Source organism: Ranitomeya imitator, chromosome 10, assembly GCF_032444005.1.
Source record: "Ranitomeya imitator isolate aRanImi1 chromosome 10, aRanImi1.pri, whole genome shotgun sequence".
Lineage (NCBI taxonomy): Eukaryota > Metazoa > Chordata > Amphibia > Anura > Dendrobatidae > Ranitomeya > Ranitomeya imitator.
The window spans coordinates 54,252,289-54,270,574 of NC_091291.1; the positions used below are offsets into that span (position 1 = coordinate 54,252,289).

Consider the following 18,286-nt stretch of genomic DNA (forward strand, 5'->3'; position numbering starts at 1 on the left):
ATGAGATGAATTGTTGAACTGTGTGTTGTACCGGACCCACACTAATAGTACGCCCAGTAATATGGCAACTGCAATAGTTGCAATGGCCGCAACGAAAATTGCCTTTAGGAGGCAATTGTTCCAACCAATTAGAACGTGTATCTGACAACCGATTATGGACCAATATATCCCTGATCCGAGTGCTCCTTCTGTTAGAGATCAAAGGACCCCCTACAGCCTTCCCCGCAAGATCTTTATCTCGTTCTAAAATGTGCCAATGCCTACGGAACGAGGCTCGTAATGCTTGATCTAATGGGCCATACCTAAAACAAAAATTGAACCGTGGTTCATTACTTTTTTTATTATTATGAATGCGGGCTTGTGAGCCCTCTTGCACCCGGCTCCTAGCATCTTGTAACAAAGACTCCGGATAACCTCTTTCTCGGAATCTTTGGCACAATTCCTCAGACTGTTGTTCGAAACCTTCTTGTGTGCTATTTATTCTCCGTGTCCGGAGTAGTTGACTAAAGGCAAAGGCACGTTTAGTGTGGGCAGGATGATAACTGTTAAAAGGCATTAGAAAAATACATTTGTATAAGGCTTTTCTTAATGGTACTAGTAATAACACTGTGTTAGAAGGGGAACAACCATGTAAAATAGGACCTTTAGGCTTCCTTGCAGGATCTACTGAAGAAGCACTCGCTGATTTTCATGAGGATGCCGCTTTACTTATGAGCTTGGGGGAGCAGGTCATTCCATCTAGTGTAGTTTTGCCTGAAACTTCGACCCCGTTTTTAGGGGGGGTTCCATCCACATATATGCCACAGACATCTCCAGGCAATATGATAGACCTGTTCGAGACTCTAGTTCTGAAGGATATGGAGGCATTAGTTTACTAAAGAGCACCACATAATCTAGATGGTGCAGAAAGGGCAGCATTGAAGGAGATGGCAAGTTGGTCCGATACCATAATATGTCCGGCCGACAAGGGTGGAAAGACAGTTTTGTTACCAAGGGAGGCATACTTAATGGAAGCTGGTCGGCAACTCTCGGATGGTGATACCTACCAAAGATTGCCCAGTGACCCTATTAACAAATTTAAAAAAGAACTACAGTCTTTTCTTAGGGTATCTGTTGAAAAGAGAATTATAACCCAGAAAAAAGCTGAAAAACTTTTTCCACAATTCCCTACCAAACCGTACTGGTATTACCTCCCAAAGGTACACAAATCAGTCACCCAACCCCCAGGCAGACCTATTGTGTCGGGTCTGGGGTCCCTGACCGAACCACTCTCCCAATATTTAGAATGGATTTTGCATCCTTTGCTTCACTCTGTCCCGTCCTACATCAGGGACACTGACTCGTTTTTGAAACATATCCGCGATTTTGCATGGCAGCCGGGGTTCTCCATGGCGTCCATTGATGTGGTCAATTTGTACACTAGCATTCCACAGCGTTTGGGGGTGGACACTATCAGGCGTGTTCTGAACACGACTGATAGGAGTGGTGCCTTTATCGACTTTGTGTGTGGGGGGTTAACCTTCATCCTCACTCACAATGCTTTTACTTTTTTGGAGAATTGGTATCTCCAGACCACTGGGACTGCCATGGGGACCCCGGTTGCGTGCACTTTCGCTAATTTATATTTGGCGGTTTTTGAGGAAGATTTTGTTTACTCTGAAAGGAATGCCTTCCTGAAACACATAAAACTTTTCTTAAGATATGTCGACGACGTGTTCCTGGTGTGGGACGGGACCGAGGAGGTTTTTGGAGAGTTTGTGGATTATCTTAATGTCACCAACGATATGGGGATGCGTTTCACCTCCGTGTTTGGGGTAGATAAATTAGAATTTCTAGATGTGTCAGTCACAATTCAGGATGGGGATTTATATACATCCATCTATTGAAAACCAACTGCCTCCAATGCCCTCCTGCATTTTAACAGTTATCATCCTGCCCACACTAAACGTGCCTTAGCCTTTAGACAACTACTCCGGACACGGAGAATAAATAGCACACAAGAAGGTTTCGAACAACAGTCTGAGGAATTGTGCCAAAGATTCCGAGAAAGAGGTTATCCGGAGTCTTTGTTACAAGATGCTAGGAGCCGGGTGCAAGAGGGCTCACAAGCCCGCATTCATAATGATAAAAAAAGTAATGAACCACGGTTCAATTTTTGTTTTAGGTATGGCCCATTAGATCAAGCATTACGAGCCTCGTTCCGTAGGCATTGGCACATTTTAGAACGAGATAAAGATCTTGCGGGGAAGGCTGTAGGGGGTCCTTTGATCTCTAACAGAAGGAGCACTCGGATCAGGGATATATTGGTCCATAATCGGTTGTCAGATACACGTTCTAATTGGTTGGAACAATTGCCTCCTAAAGGCAATTTTCGTTGCGGCCATTGCAACTATTGCAGTTGCCATATTACTGGGCGTACTATTAGTGTGGGTCCGGTACAACACACAGTTCAACAATTCATCTCATGCAGGGCGGACTATGTTGTTTACGTCATTTTCTGTCCTTGCAGGAGATTTTATGTGGGAAAAACTAAACGCCCGATGTTTGTGCGCTTTAGAGAGCACCTTAGATCTATCCGTACAGGTAAGGGGGTACCTCGGCTGATTGACCATATTAGGGACACACATGATGGTACGTCTGGGGTCCTCACTTTTGCGGGGATAGAGAGGGTTAAATTACCTGCTCGAGGTGGTGACCTCCATAGACTTCTCCTGAGACGTGAAGCATGGTGGATCCAACAGACACAAGCAGCAGATGCTGCCGGGCTGAATGAAAGAACTGACCTGTCGGTGTTCTTATGATTGGTGCCGTACATTGCTACTTTGCTGGAAAAGGGTTTTTTTTTTTTTGTTATGTCTGGCCGTTTCATGTTGTTTATTTTGCCTCTTGTGTGTGAGCAGATAAATACAAACACAAATGACTGCTACCAAATGTATAGTGTCTCTGCGCAGCATTTTAGGCTAGTCTAGTCTAGTCAGGAGAAAGGTTGTCCTTTGTATTCAGGTTCATTATTATCCCTTGTAATGCTTATAATTATTTTGGATTATTTTCAGACTGGTTTATAGGGAAAGATGATTTTTCATCAGTTGGTCCTCTTATTGGTTGTACTAATTTTATCCAGGTGTCTTCTGTACGTTTGTTTTTATTGTAAATGTGTTTTGTAACATGATGTAATTGATGTAGTCATGTGTTTGTCTTTTCACAAAGGTGTACCTGGCAATTACTGGGTCTGGAGTGCACGGTTTGAGTGGGAGGGTCCATTTGTAACTCACCTACTTCAGCCGGCGTCACTTCCCAGTTTGCTAGACCTGTAGAAGCGCTGGTAGAGCGCGAAACAGCTGTTGTCTTCCCCTGCTCACTTCCACTATGTCCTCACTCCCCCGAGCCGTGAACACGTCATGATGGATTTTTTACCGTCAATAAAGGTTTGATCTACGCTATCTGGTGAGTGCTGCCGCAGTTCTTCTTTTTTCATATTTATACTAAGTTCTGCTTGTGTTTCTTTTGTTTGCTATTTTTTCTGTCCAGCTTGCTATTTTGGTTTGTCTTGCTTGCTGGAAGCTCTGGGATGCAGAGGGAGCACCTCCGTACCGTTAGTCGGTGCGGAGGGTCTTTTTGCGCCCTCTGCGTGGTTGTTTGTAGGTTTTTGTGCTGACCACAAAGCTATCTTTCCTATCCTCGGTCTATTCAGTAAGTCGGGCCTCACTTTGCTAAAATCTATTTCATCTCTGTGTTTGTATTTTCATCTTTACTCACAGTCATTATATGTGGGGGGCTGCCTTTTCCTTTGGGGAATTTCTCTGAGGCAAGGTAGGCTTATTTTTCTATCTTCAGGGCTAGCTAGTTTCTTAGGCTGTGCCGAGGCACCTAGGTCTGGTCAGGAGCGCTCCACGGCTACTTCTAGTGTGGTGTGATAGGATAAGGGATTGCGGTCAGCAGAGTTCCGACGTCTCAGAGCTCGTCCTATGTTATTAGTAACTATCAGGTCATTTTGTGTGGTCTTAACCACCTGGTCCATTGTGGTTCTAAACCACCAGTTCATAACAGTACTGGAGGCCCAAAGTGCTAATGCTTCTCAATAGAGGGAAAAGAGAAGTTCTGAGACCATTTTTTTTTCTTTACACTGTGTTTTGTCTTTCTTTTCCCCTTTACATCTGGGTGGTTCAGAACACAGGTGTAGACATGGACATTCAAGGTCTGTCCTCTTTGATGGATAATCTCACTATAAGTGTACAGAGCATTCAAGATTTAGTGGTTCAGAATCCTATGTTAGAACCTAAAATTCCTATTCCTGAGTTATTTTCTGGAGATAGAGCTAAGTTTCTGAATTTCAAAAATAATTGTAAACTGTTTCTGGCTTTGAAACCCCGCTCCTCTGGTGACCCAATTCAACAAGTAAAGATCATTATTTCTTTATTACGTGGCGACCCTCAAGACTGGGCATTTTCCCTTGCGCCAGGAGATCCTGCATTATGTGATATTGATGCGTTTCTTCTGGCGCTCGGATTGATTTATGATGAAACTAATTCAGTTGATCAGGCAGAGAAAATCTTGCTGGCTCTGTGTCAGGGCCAGGATGAGGTAGAGATTTATTGTCAGAAGTTTAGGAAGTGGTCTGTGCTCACTAAATGGAATGAATGTGCTCTGGCAGCAATTTTCAGAAAGGGTCTCTCTGAAGCCCTTAAGGATGTCATGGTGGGATTTCCTATGCCTGCTGGTCTGAATGAGTCTATGTCTTTGGCCATTCAGATCGATCGACGCTTACGTGAGCGTAAAACTGTGCACCATTTGGCGGTATTATCTGAGCATAAACCTGAGCCTATGCAATGTGATAGGACTTTGACCAGAGCTCAACGGCAGGAACACAGACGTCGGAATGGGCTGTGTTTTTACTGTGGTGATTCCACTCATGCTATCTCCGATTGTCTTAAGCGCACCAGGCGTTTCGTTAGGTCTGCCACCATTGGTACGGTACAGTCGAAATTTCTTTTGTCCGTTACTTTGATCTGCTCTTTGTCATCCTATTCTGTCATGGCATTTGTGGATTCAGGCGCTGCCCTGAATTTGATGGACTTGGAGTTTGCTAGGCGCTGTGGGTTTTTCTTGGAGCCCTTGCAGTATCCTATTCCATTGAGAGGAATTGATGCTACGCCTTTGGCCAAAAATAAGCCTCAGTACTGGACCCAACTGACCATGTGCATGGCTCCTGCGCATCAGGAGGATATTCGCTTTTTGGTGTTGCATAATCTGCATGATGTGGTCGTGTTGGGGTTGCCATGGCTACAGGTCCATAACCCAGTATTGGATTGGAAATCTATGTCTGTGTCCAGCTGGGGTTGTCAGGGGGTACATGGTGATGTTCCATTTCTGTCTATTTCATCATCCACCCCTTCTGAGGTCCCAGAGTTCTTGTCGGATTACCGGGATGTATTTGATGAGCCCAAATCCAGTGCCCTACCTCCGCATAGGGATTGCGATTGTGCTATCGATTTGATTCCTGGTAGTAAGTTTCCTAAGGGTCGACTGTTTAATTTGTCTGTGCCTGAGCATGCCGCTATGCGGAGTTATGTAAAGGAATCCTTGGAGAAGGGTCATATTCACCCGTCGTCGTCGCCATTGGGAGCAGGGTTCTTTTTTGTGGCCAAGAAGGATTGTTCGTTGATACCTTGTATTGATTACCGCCTTCTTAATAAAATCACAGTCAAATTCCAGTACCCCTTGCCGCTGCTGTCTGATTTGTTTGCTCGGATTAAGGGGGCTAGTTGGTTCACCAAGATAGATCTTCGTGGTGCGTATAATCTTGTGCGTATTAAACAGGGCGATGAATGGAAAACAGCATTTAATACGCCCGAGGGCCATTTTGTGTACCTGGTTATGCCATTCGGGCTTTCCAATGCTCCATCAGTATTTCAATCCTTTATGCATGACATCTTCCGAAAGTACCTGGACAAATTCCTGATTGTATACTTGGATGATATTTTGGTCTTCTCGGATGATTGGGAGTCTCACGTGAAGCAGGTTAGAATGGTGTTCCAGGTCCTACGTGCGAATTCTTTGTTTGTGAAGGGGTCTAAGTGTCTCTTTGGTGTTCAGAAGGTTTCATTTTTGGGTTTCATTTTTTCCCCTTCTACTATCGAGATGGACCCTGTTAAAGTTCAGGCCATTTATGATAGGACTCAGCCGACATCTGTGAAGAGTCTGCAAAAGTTCCTGGGCTTTGCTAATTTTTATCGTCGCTTCATCAATAATTTTTCTAGTATTGCTAAACCGTTGACTGATTTAACCAAGAAGGGTGCTGATGTGGTCAATTGGTCTTCTGCTGCTGTGGAAGCTTTTCAGGAGTTGAAACGTCGTTTTTCTTCTGCCCCTGTGTTGTGCCATGAACAAAATAGCAGACCACAAACTACAAAATAAAAATTGTATATAGAAAATATAAATAAAATATAAAATAAAAAATGTAATCATATAGCTGCTATAGCATATGAATGGCAAACCATTTGGATAACTAGTAGAAAAACTAGACCCCAGAAATGAAAATCAAACATAAAAAATAAATAAAGAATGATGTTTCAAATAACGAAAGGCAAGTATGGTATAACAATATAATATATCTTTATTGAATTATAAAGGATGGCACTATAAAAGTGTGCCTGTGCTTGGAGGCATAAATATATATAGAAATTATGTGCTATCAAAATGGCCTATAAAAAGGAACTATTCCAATGTCTATAGCATAAAAACATGAGCGGACACAACAGAAGGTAGATTTACAATATTAATATACAACCACTTCATCACCTGGACCTAAGGCGTGCAAAGATGCATGTAAATATACCTATATGCCTGTGATCACAGAAGGAAAATAAAAATTAAATAAAAACAAAAAAAGTTATATGTTGCAGAATAAAATCAAAAAAGTGCACCGTGCTGGTAATAATATACCCACTATGTAATATATATATATAAATGTGTATTACATCACAACTATGTGTGTGATGCTAAAAAAGTGCATCAGTGCAATATAAACAGCTGGAAACGTATAATATATCCAAACAAATGACTAAATGTGTGTGAGAAACCAAAAAATCCGTCTATGGAAACAGCACAATATGTGCCTAAACCCTGCATCAGAGTCCGCCCGGTTCCAAGTGATATATATGTTAACAAAAATGCCCTAATAACGACAATAGGTCACTACCTGTCACGGTCCGTTCACTCCAAGCACAGCGCACCCCGACGCGCGTTTCGGATATACTCCTTCGTCAGGGGAGTATATCCGAAACGCGCGTCAGGGTGCGCTGTGCTTGGAGTGAACGGACCGTGACAGGTAGTGACCTATTGTCGTTATTAGGGCATTTTTGTTAACATATATATCACTTGGAACCGGGCGGACTCTGATGCAGGGTTAAAGGCACATATTGTGCTGTTTCCATAGACGGATTTTTTGGTTTCTCACACACATTTAGTCATTTGTTTGGATATATTATACGTTTCCAGCTGTTTATATTGCACTGATGCACTTTTTTAGCATCACACACATAGTTGTGATGTAATACACATTTATATATATATATATATTACATAGTGGGTATATTATTACCAGCACGGTGCACTTTTTTGATTTTATTCTGCAACATATAACTTTTTTTGTTTTTATTTAATTTTTATTTTCCTTCTGTGATCACAGGCATATAGGTATATTTACATGCATCTTTGCACGCCTTAGGTCCAGGTGATGAAGTGGTTGTATATTAATATTGTAAATCTACCTTCTGTTGTGTCCGCTCATGTTTTTATGCTATAGACATTGGAATAGTTCCTTTTTATAGGCCATTTTGATAGCACATACTTTCTATATATATTTATGCCTCCAAGCACAGGCACACTTTTATAGTGCCATCCTTTATAATTCAATAAAGATATATTATATTGTTATACCATACTTGCCTTTCGTTATTTGAAACATCATTCTTTATTTATTTTTTATGTTTGATTTTCATTTCTGGGGTCTAGTTTTTCTACCTGTGTTGTGCCAGCCAGATGTTTCGCTCCCGTTCCAGGTCGAGGTTGATGCTTCTGAGATTGGTGCAGGGGTTGTTTTGTCGCAAAGAAGTTCTGATTGCTCGGTGATGAAACCATGTGCCTTCTTTTCCAGGAAGTTTTCGCCTGCTGAGCGTAATTATGATGTTGGCAATCGAGAGTTGCTGGCCATGAAGTGGGCATTCGAGGAGTGGCGTCATTGGCTTGAAGGAGCTAAGCATCGCGTGGTGGTCTTCACTGATCACAAGAACTTGACTTATCTCGAGTCTGCCAAACGGTTGAATCCTAGACAGGCTCGTTGGTCGCTGTTTTTCTCCCGTTTTGACTTTGTGGTTTCGTACCTTCCGGGCTCTAAGAATGTGAAGGCGGATGCCCTGTCTAGGAGTTTTGTGCCCGACTCTCCGGGTTTGCCTGAGCCGGCGGGTATTCTCAAAGAGGGGGTAATTTTGTCTGCCATCTCCCCTGATTTGCGGCGGGTGCTGCAAAAATTTCAGGCTAATAGACCTGACCGTTGCCCAGCGGAGAAACTGTTTGTCCCTGATAAATGGACGAGTAGAGTTATCTCTGAGGTTCATTGTTCAGTGTTGGCTGGTCATCCTGGAATCTTTGGTACCAGAGATTTGGTGGCTAGATCCTTTTGGTGGCCGTCTCTGTCGCGGGATGTGCGTTCTTTCGTGCAGTCCTGTGGGACTTGTGCTCGGGCTAAGCCCTGCTGTTCTCGTGCCAGTGGGTTGCTTTTGCCCTTGCCGGTCCCGAAGAGGCCCTGGACACATATCTCTATGGATTTTATTTCGGATCTCCCTGTCTCTCAAAAGATGTCGGTCATTTGGGTGGTTTGTGATCGCTTCTCTAAGATGGTCCATTTGGTACCCTTGTCTAAATTGCCTTCCTCCTCTGATTTGGTGCCATTGTTTTTCCAGCATGTGGTTCGTTTACATGGCATTCCGGAGAACATCGTTTCTGACAGAGGTTCCCAGTTTGTTTCGAGGTTTTGGTGAGCCTTTTGTGCTAGGATGGGCATTGATTTGTCTTTTTCCTCTGCTTTCCATCCTCAGACAAATGGCCAAACAGAGCGAACCAATCAGACCTTGGAAACATATCTGAGATGTTTTGTTTCTGCTGATCAGGATGATTGGCTGTCCTTTTTGCCTTTGGCTGAGTTCGCCCTTAATAATCGGGCCAGCTCGGCTACTTTGGTTTCGCCGTTTTTCTGCAATTCTGGTTTCCATCCTCGATTCTCTTCAGGGCAGGTTGAGTCTTCGGACTGTCCTGGTGTGGATACTGTGGTGGATAGGTTGCAGCAGATTTGGACTCATGTAGTGGACAATTTGACATTGTCCCAGGAGAAGGCTCAACGTTTCGCTAACCGCAGGCGCTGTGTGGGTCCCCGACTTCGTGTTGGGGATTTGGTTTGGTTGTCATCTCGTCATATTCCTATGAAAGTTTCCTCTCCTAAGTTTAAGCCTCGTTTCATTGGTCCGTATAGGATTTCTGAGGTTCTTAATCCTGTGTCGTTTCGTTTGACCCTTCCAGCTTCTTTTTCCATCCATAATGTATTCCATAGGTCATTGTTGCGGAGATACATGGCACCTGTGGTTCCTTCCGTTGATCCTCCTGCCCCGATTTTGGTTGAGGGGGAGTTGGAGTATGTGGTGGAGAAGATTTTGGATTCTCGTATTTCGAGACGGAAACTCCAGTACCTGGTTAATTGGAAGGGTTATGGTCAGGAAGATAATTCCTGGGTCTTTGCCTCTGATGTTCATGCTGCCGATCTGGTTCATGCCTTTCATTTGGCTCATCCGGGTCGGCCTGGGGGCTCTGGTGAGGGTTCGGTGACCCCTCCTCAAGGGGGGGTACTGTTGTGAATTCTGTGGTCAAGCTCCCTCCTGTGGTCATGAGTGGTACTTCGGCTGGTTCTGTCCATGGGCTTCCTCTGGTGGATGTGAGTGGGGCTGCGGCTTCTGAGTTTCCTTCCTCAGGTGATGAGGTTAAGTCGTTAGGTGCTGCTCTATTTAACTCCACCTAGTTCTTTGTTCCTTGCCTCCAGTCAATGTTCCAGTATTGGTCTTGCTCTCTCCTGGATCGTTCTTGTGGCCTGTCTTCCCTGCATAAGCTAAGTTCTGCTTGTGTTTCTTTTGTTTGCTATTTTTTCTGTCCAGCTTGCTATTTTGGTTTGTCTTGCTTGCTGGAAGCTCTGGGACGCAGAGGGAGCACCTCCGTACCGTTAGTCGGTGCGGAGGGTCTTTTTGCGCCCTCTGCGTGGTTGTTTGTAGGTTTTTGTGCTGACCGCAAAGCTATCTTTCCTATCCTCGGTCTATTCAGTAAGTCGGGCCTCACTTTGCTAAAATCTATTTCATCTCTGTGTTTGTATTTTCATCTTTACTCACAGTCATTATATGTGGGGGGCTGCCTTTTCCTTTGGGGAATTTCTCTGAGGCAAGGTAGGCTTATTTTTCTATCTTCAAGGCTAGCTAGTTTCTTAGGCTGTGCCGAGGCGCCTAGGTCTGGTCAGGAGCGCTCCACGGCTACTTCTAGTGTGGTGTGATAGGATAAGGGATTGCGGTCAGCAGAGTTCTCACGTCTCAGAGCTCGTCCTATGTTATTAGTAACTATCAGGTCATTTTGTGTGCTCTTAACCACCTGGTCCATTGTGGTTCTAAACCACCAGTTCATAACAGGTCCCCAAATAAGAGACGTATCAGATAGTAAACTGATAAGAACAGATGCTACACTTGATCTTGAGCGGCGGTGACGACGATTTCATCCAAAAGGCCGAGCAGCGGTAACCAGATATGGTTTAGCACTTTCACCACAGCAAGGCAGCCTAACACTGATTCTTCATCTGGCCAAAAGACCAAGAAGCAATAACCAGAAATCGTTTTTCACTTGTGCCGCACAAGTCCTAACACTGATACCCTTTGGGGAGATTGAGCAAAAGATTGCCCTGAGGAGGACATTTTGTCAAATCGGACGCCTTCACAGTGACAGTTCTGCTCTTTGCTCAACTTGTGAGCCACTCATTTTTAATCTGCATAACCCCACCTATTGTAACCCTCCCACCCCCCCTTTGTTCCAATGTGCACTACTGAGTGCCAGGAGGAGGTGAGCGAGAGGAAAATTGAAAAAACAAACAAGCAAGCAGCTGTCTTCCCTTAGCTCTCCTGATGCCCGGTATAGACCCTGCTGCCTACCTATCACCATGCTGCCCGCCGCTGTTCCAGCAGCAGACTGAAGAGGACTTGCCACCGCACTGCTTTTTATAGGCCAAGGGCCCATTGTGACACGTGAGGGTTCCAGCCCATTGTGACACGTGAGGGTTCCAGAGCATGGCCAAGGGCCCATTGTGACACGTGAGGGTTCCAGAGCATGGCCAAGGGCTCATTGTGACACGTGAACGTTCCGCGCGCAGATTCTATCTAATGCAGGTAGCGCGCCTGGTTGCTAGAAAGCATTAGAATACTCACACAGGTGGAGATAGGCAGCATATTCAAGATAAGCACAGACACAATTTTTCCCTTTCTTTACATACATAGACACCAAATTTAAAAGTCAGTGGTCCACAAGAGGGAGACAATGTTTCACAAAAGAAATCATGCTGTCACAAATGTGGTATGTATGGCAGAACTACTCATGGGTTGCTTAAATTTAAACACTAAGTACTGATAGCAAGGGGCCTAACTTTGTAGATGGTCTATTTGAAACACTGTAACAAAGGCCAAATACATGTCCACATCTTCACACGCCGGTTGCAACCAGTAAAGAGAGATTGATTGATTGATTGATTGATTGATAGATTTCATATTGAACCAATACAATGCTTGACATGCATAGGTGCAAAAAATGCGCACACAAAATGTTGCAATTGGTAATAGGTAAATCAAGCAAAATGCTTTTGGCATCTGAAATGTGCAACTTTGACCCTGAAAAGAATTCACAGAATGGGTTATAACACACCTTGTGCTGATTTCAATTCAATCTGTATTTGGAAGCCGGATCAGAGAAGGAGTGCACTGTTCCCGGAGAGACCGCAATAATGGCTCAATGCGTGGAGTGGACAGAGCAAGCTCTTTTTCCATCTCCCTGTTCTAAAAATCCATTTAATATATGGTCCCCAAATAGGAGACGTATCAGATAGTAAACTGATAAGAACAGATGCTACACTTGATATTGAGCGGCGGCGACGACGACGATTTCAGCCAAAAGTTCGAGCAGCGGTAACCAGATATGGTTTGGCACTTTCACCACACCAAGGCAGCCTAACACTGATTCTTGATCTGGCCAAAAGACCAAGAAGCAATAACCAGAAATCGTTTGGCACTTGTGCCGCACAAGGCCTAACACTGATACCCTGTGGGGAGATTGAGCAAAAGATTGCCCTGAGGAGGACATTTTGGCAAACCGGACACCTTCACAGTGACAGTTCTGCTCTTTGCTCAACCTGTGAGCCACTCGTTTTTAATCTGCATAACCCGATACCGAATTCCGATACTTCCCGCGTATCGGATACCGGAATCGGAAGTTCCCAGAATTCAAACTGAACGCAGCAGCCAATGAGGAATTATTGGAAGTGTGGGCACATCCTGTTTAGCATGGTGGGCATGTAAGTACTGGCAAGGCTGGGATTGGCTGCTGAAATGATGTCACTCTGCACTATAAAAAACGCTGCCGCCATTTTGCGCTCACTCTGCTGTGATTTCAGTTAGGGACAGGACGCTGTGTTCTAACTGAGGGCCAGTTGAGATAGCTAATTGCTTTATTTTCCTTTCCAAAGGCTAATTTAGCAAAACGCTGTGTGTTCTTCACTGTTCACCTTGCTCTTGCCTTGCAGCGCTGTTTTAACAGCGTTCTGCAAGGTCTCTGTGTGTGTGTGTGTGTGTGTGTGTGTGCAGCTCACTCTGTAGTCTGTGTGCAGCCATATACCCGGTTGTATTCAGCTCAGGGGGGGTTCACACTGCCTCACACAGTTGTCCTTTTTTGCTCATAGTGCAGCCTGCTGCACATTTTTTCTCAAATTTCCTATTAGTGTTTTTCCACCCGTCTCCAGCTAAATTGTGGAAAAACACTACATAGGATAACCTAGAGGGGTTTTTTTGGGCCTTGCAGCGCCGTTTACGGCTGTCTGCATGGTCTCTGTGTGAGCGGAGCTCGCCCTGTAGTCTGTGTGCAGCCATAGCCGGTTGGATTCAGCTCAGGTTGCGTTACTGCCTCATACCTTGAAAAAAAATTTCCTTTTTTTCAAATAGTGCAGCCTGTTTAAAATTTTAAAAAAAAATTTCCTATTAGTGTTTTTCCACCCGTCTCCAGCTAAATTGTGGAAAAACACTACATAGGATAACCTAGAGGGTTTTTTTTGGGCCTTGCAGCGCCGTTTACGGCTGTCTGCACGGTCTCTGTGTGAGCGCAGCTCGCCCTGTAGTCTGTGTGCAGCCATAGCCGGTTGGATTCAGCTCAGGGTGCGTTACTGCCTCATACCTTGAAAAAAAATTTCCTTTTTTTCAAATAGTGCAGCCTGTTTAAAATTTTTAAAAAAAGTTTCCTATTAGTGTCTTTCCACCCGTCTCCAGCTAAATAGCGGAAAAACACTACATAGGATAACCTAGAGGAGGTTTTTTGGGCCTTGCAGCGCCGTTTACGGCTGTCTGCACGGTCTCCGTGTGATTTAAACTAGCTCTGTAGCCCGATCTGCACAAAAAAAAAGTAAAGTTAACCAAACACAACTTAACACTTGTGTAGGCCACATTTGAAAAATAATAAAGTTTAGTCCACACTTTACAACATTAGTGTTTCTTACACCTGTTAGGAGGAGCATTTCAGGAATAAGCACACTAAGGCCTTAGTACTTTTCTGCTTATCTTTATCTGTCAACCAAGATGAAGAGGGCAGGGAGTAAGGCACGTGGGCGTGGGCGCGGAGCAGGGAGAGGAGCAGGGAGAGGACGTGGTGATTCTGTGCCTGCTGCGGGCGCCGGTGACTCGTCGTCACTCAGTTTCAGCAGGGAACAGTCCTTCATGCGCAGCTTTGTCGGAGAGCGCCGTGCACCGCTGCTGCGTGAAGACCAAATTGAAGCCGTTGTCGGGTGGATGGCAGCTAACGCCTCAGCATCGACTTCAGTTAGTGCCACATCCTCTGAGGCACAGAGCACTGGAGAGCAGCCATCTGTCTCTTCACCACCTGCCAAATTGTCCAGACAGTCAGAGAGCCCAGGACAGGAGCCGTCTCTACTTCTGTTCTCTGAATCTCTTGGCTTGGAAACAGGGGGCCAGCCAAGCAGCATTGGAGAAATGGAAGAAGAGGCAGTGTGCAGTGATGCCCAACAGCTTTGTCTCTCTGACTCTGAAGAGGCGGGTGTGCCAGTGCCTCCGGTGACCACAGCGCAGTACGCATCTGATGATGAAACTCAGGTGCCGCTTTCTGGTGCGTACTGTGCTGCCGAGACTACCCAGGAGGAGCAGTTGGTGGCAGAGGGTAGTGGAGATGATGAGGTCGTTGACCCATCGTGGCGTGAGGAACAGGAAGGTGGTGGGAGCAGCTCTGAGGAAGAGCTTCCCCTTACGGGCCAAAGAGGGAGAGGGAAGGGGAAGACTGCGGAGCCTGTAGCCTCCACTTTGGCACCCGTTAGGAGCCTGTCTCTTTCCAAAGCCAAAAAGGGCACTCCCAAGACTTGCAGTGCCTGGTCCTTTTTTGACACAGTTGCAGATGACATTTGTTTTGTCAAATGCAAGCTGTGTCATCAGAAAGTAAAAAGAGGGAAAAATGTCAGCAACCTCAATACCACAAATATGTGGAAACATGTGCGGACCAGGCACGCGGTGGAGTTACAGAAACAGACTGAAGATGTAGGCCAACCAACAGCGGCAGCTACCACCTCTTCAGCTCGTGTTGCCTCTTCCTCCAGCTCACGCACAGCTGGTTTGGCTTCCTCCCAGGATCGCCATGGAAGAACCTCTGGCACTGTTGTCCAGAGACCTTGTGTAATTCCACCCACAGCACCACCTTCCCAGTCATCCTCACACTCCCAGTCTACTCTACAGCCATCGGTAGTACAGGCATGGGAGAAAAGGCGGGCATTCTCGGCCAACCACCCCCGAGCACAGGCTCTGAATGCAGGCATTGCCAAACTGTTGTCCCTGGAAATGCTCTCGTTCAGGCTGGTGGAGACTGACAGCTTCCGTGACTTGATGGCATTGGCAGTCGCACAGTACAAGGTGCCCAGACGCTTTTACTTCAGCGGGCAAGCTGTCCCTGCCCTGCACAGGCATGTTGAGGGAAACATAAAACATGCACTACTGAACGCCGTCAGTAGCAAGGTCCACCTCACCACCGATGCGTGGACCAGTCAGCATAGACAGGGGCGATACGTTTCCCTCACTGCCCATTGGGTTAATGTTGTTGAGCCAGGTACAGATCGTGCGAGTGGCGCAGGACGTGTCCTGCCCACTCCAAGGATTGCAGGAATCCAGTCTGTACGCATTGACTCCTCCTCTTACACAAGTTCCTCAGAATCAACTCTGCAGGAGCCGTCACAGTCCACCTCCACATGGACCCGTGAACGTTTACCTATGACCGACATGAGCACAGCCGTGGCCAAACATCAGCAGGCCGTCTTGAAACTAGTTTCATTGGGGAATCGAAGCCACACAGTGCAGGAGCTCTGGAATGCCATCAAGCAGGAGAGCGATGTGTGGTTACTGCCAGCGAATCTCCAGCCAGGCATGGTAGTGTGTGACAATGGCCGAAATCTGGTGGCAGCTTTGGCCCTTGGCAACCTCACTCACATCCCATGTCTGGCACATGTGCTCAATTTGGTTCTGCAGAGTTTTCTGAGGGACTATCCGGATCTTGATGCCCTGCTGCACAAGGTCCGCCTAGAGTGTGCTCACTTGCGGCGTTCCAGCTTGGCCAGATCCCGCATTGCTGCTCTGCAGCGCCGATTCCGCCTTCCGGAACACCGCATCATATGTGACCTACCTACCCGGTGGAATTCCAAGTTACATATGTTGGAGCGGTTGTGTGAGCAGCAGCAAGCAGTTATGGAGTACCAGCTGCATCAGGCGCAAAGAAGTCGCAGTCAGCGCCGATCAGACTTCACAACCACAGAGTGGGCCACTATGAAGGACGTCTGCCAGGTTTTGCGTCCTTTTGATTATTCCACGCGGATGGCAAGTGCAGATGATGCACTAGTCAGCATGACTGTCCCCCTTATCTGCCTGCTTCAGCAAACTTTGCAAGGGTTAAGGGATGATGTTGTGGAAGAGGTGGAGGATGAGGAGTCACCTTTTCCATCAGCTTCTGGAGAGTCAGCGCCACGTGGTTCCTCACAAGGGGGTACGCAGGGGCCAATTTGTGAGGAGGATGAGGAGGAGTCAATGGAGGAGGAAGAGCTCCGTCCAGAGGAGGGAGCGACACAATTGTCCAGTGGTCAGTGTGTACAGCGAGGGTGGGGTGATGACGAGCGGGCAGAGATCATGTCTCAAGCAGGGGACAGCGTTTCTGGGCCAGTTGGCACTCTGCAGCACATGGTGGATTTCATGCTGCAGTGCCTGAGAAACGACCGCCGCATCGACCACATTCTCAACATGCCTGATTATTGGGTGTTCACCCTCCTCGATCCTCGCTACCGGGACAACATCCAAAACCTCATCCCAGCGTTGACCCGGGAGCATAAATTGCGGGAGTACCACGACACACTGGTGAATTCCATCATCTTCTCCTGTCCAACTGAGAGGAGTGCTGCTAGTGCTTTACAAAGCAGCTCAGTGCGTCGAGGCAGTGGGGGGAGGCTCTGCCCAAAGAGGGAGCAGAAGCAGTGCCTCTGCCCAAGGCAAGCCCAGTATGGCACAACTCTGGCACTTTTGTGTGCCCGCCCCAAATGTCTACACCATCACCGGCGGCTCCAGTCAGCAGGAGGCAACGGTTCCGTCAGATGGTGACAGACTACATGGCTTGCCCTCTTAATGTACTCCCAGACGGCTCTTCCCCGTTCAAGTTTTGGGTCTCTAAGCTGGATACATGGCCAGAGCTAAGCCAGTATGCATTGGAGGTGCTGGCTTGCCCTGCGGCTAGTGTCTTATCGGAACGTGTCTTTAGTGCCGCAGGTGGTGTACTAACAGACCGTCGCATGCGACTATCCTCCGATAACGTTGACCGGCTTACTTTCCTGAAAATGAACCAGGACTGGATCTCGCAGGAATTTGCCACTCCTCTGCCTGATTAAGTAATTGGGTGTCATCCAGGTCTCCTGCTGTGTTCATCTTTCTACCACCTGAACTGCTATTCCTGGGCTCCAACACCGCCAGTTGCGGCTCAGAAGTGCAGGCTGCACAGTAAAAACATACGACCCAGTGTTATTGGGTTTCAGTAACGTCAGCTGATCCCCAGCTGTGTAGCCGGCAATGTTTCCTGCGACCGCCACGCTGGCACAACAACCTAAATGTAAGGGAACCTGTCCCCCCCCCCCCCGTCGTTTGTTACTGAAAGAGCCATCTTGTGCAGCAGTAATGCTGCACAAGGAAAAGGTAGCTCTTTTAGTTTAGCTCCTTGCACACGCAGAACTTAACACTTATAAAATGTGTTCACTGATACCGTTATACCGTCCCGGAGCTGGGACTTTCCTTCGTAATGTGACGCAGCACAGCCGTCATTCCTACCCCCTTGGTGCCATGTGCTGCCTCCTCAGCGTTGTTTTAAGCTGTCACGGAGCCTGCGCTGTTCTGTTATCCCTTGGGCATGCCCTATTTGCGCTGCCTGTCTTCTGACATAATTTGGTGTCAGGCTGGCTGCGCCTGTGTGGCCGCGCTGCCCGAGATCCCGCCTCGCAGTGTCTTCTGATTGAGTCACACTGCGGGCCTGGGATCCATGGGCATGCGCAGTGCATATCTTCCCCTCGGGCTCTCGCTCATTTCCCTCCGCCTTCTTTAGACTGTGCGCCGTCAGCTGATCCCTAATAGCATGCCACGGCCGTGACACCGCACAGTCTGAAGAAGAGGGAAGGAGGGGAGTGAGAGTCGAGTATATGCACTGTGCATGCCCATGGATCCAAGGCCCGCAGTGGGATTACGTTAGACGAGACTGCGAGGTGGGATCTGGAGCAGCGTGGACGCACAGGCACTGACAGCCTGACACCAAATTATGTCAGAAGACAGGCAGCGCTAATTGGGCATGGCCAAGGGCTAACAGAACAGCGCAGGCTCCGTGACAGCTTAAAACAACGCTGAGGAGGCAGCGCACGGCACCAAGGGGATAGGAA

General features: G+C 46.8%; 2 pseudogenes; both read right to left on the reverse strand.

Annotated features, from left to right (window-relative positions):
* Positions 1–10,688: 10,688 nt before the first annotated feature.
* LOC138652333 (U2 spliceosomal RNA) lies at positions 10,689–10,824 on the reverse strand (annotated as a pseudogene).
* Positions 10,825–12,040: 1,216 nt separating this feature from the next.
* On the reverse strand, positions 12,041–12,245 carry LOC138652328 (U2 spliceosomal RNA; annotated as a pseudogene).
* Positions 12,246–18,286: the final 6,041 nt, after the last annotated feature.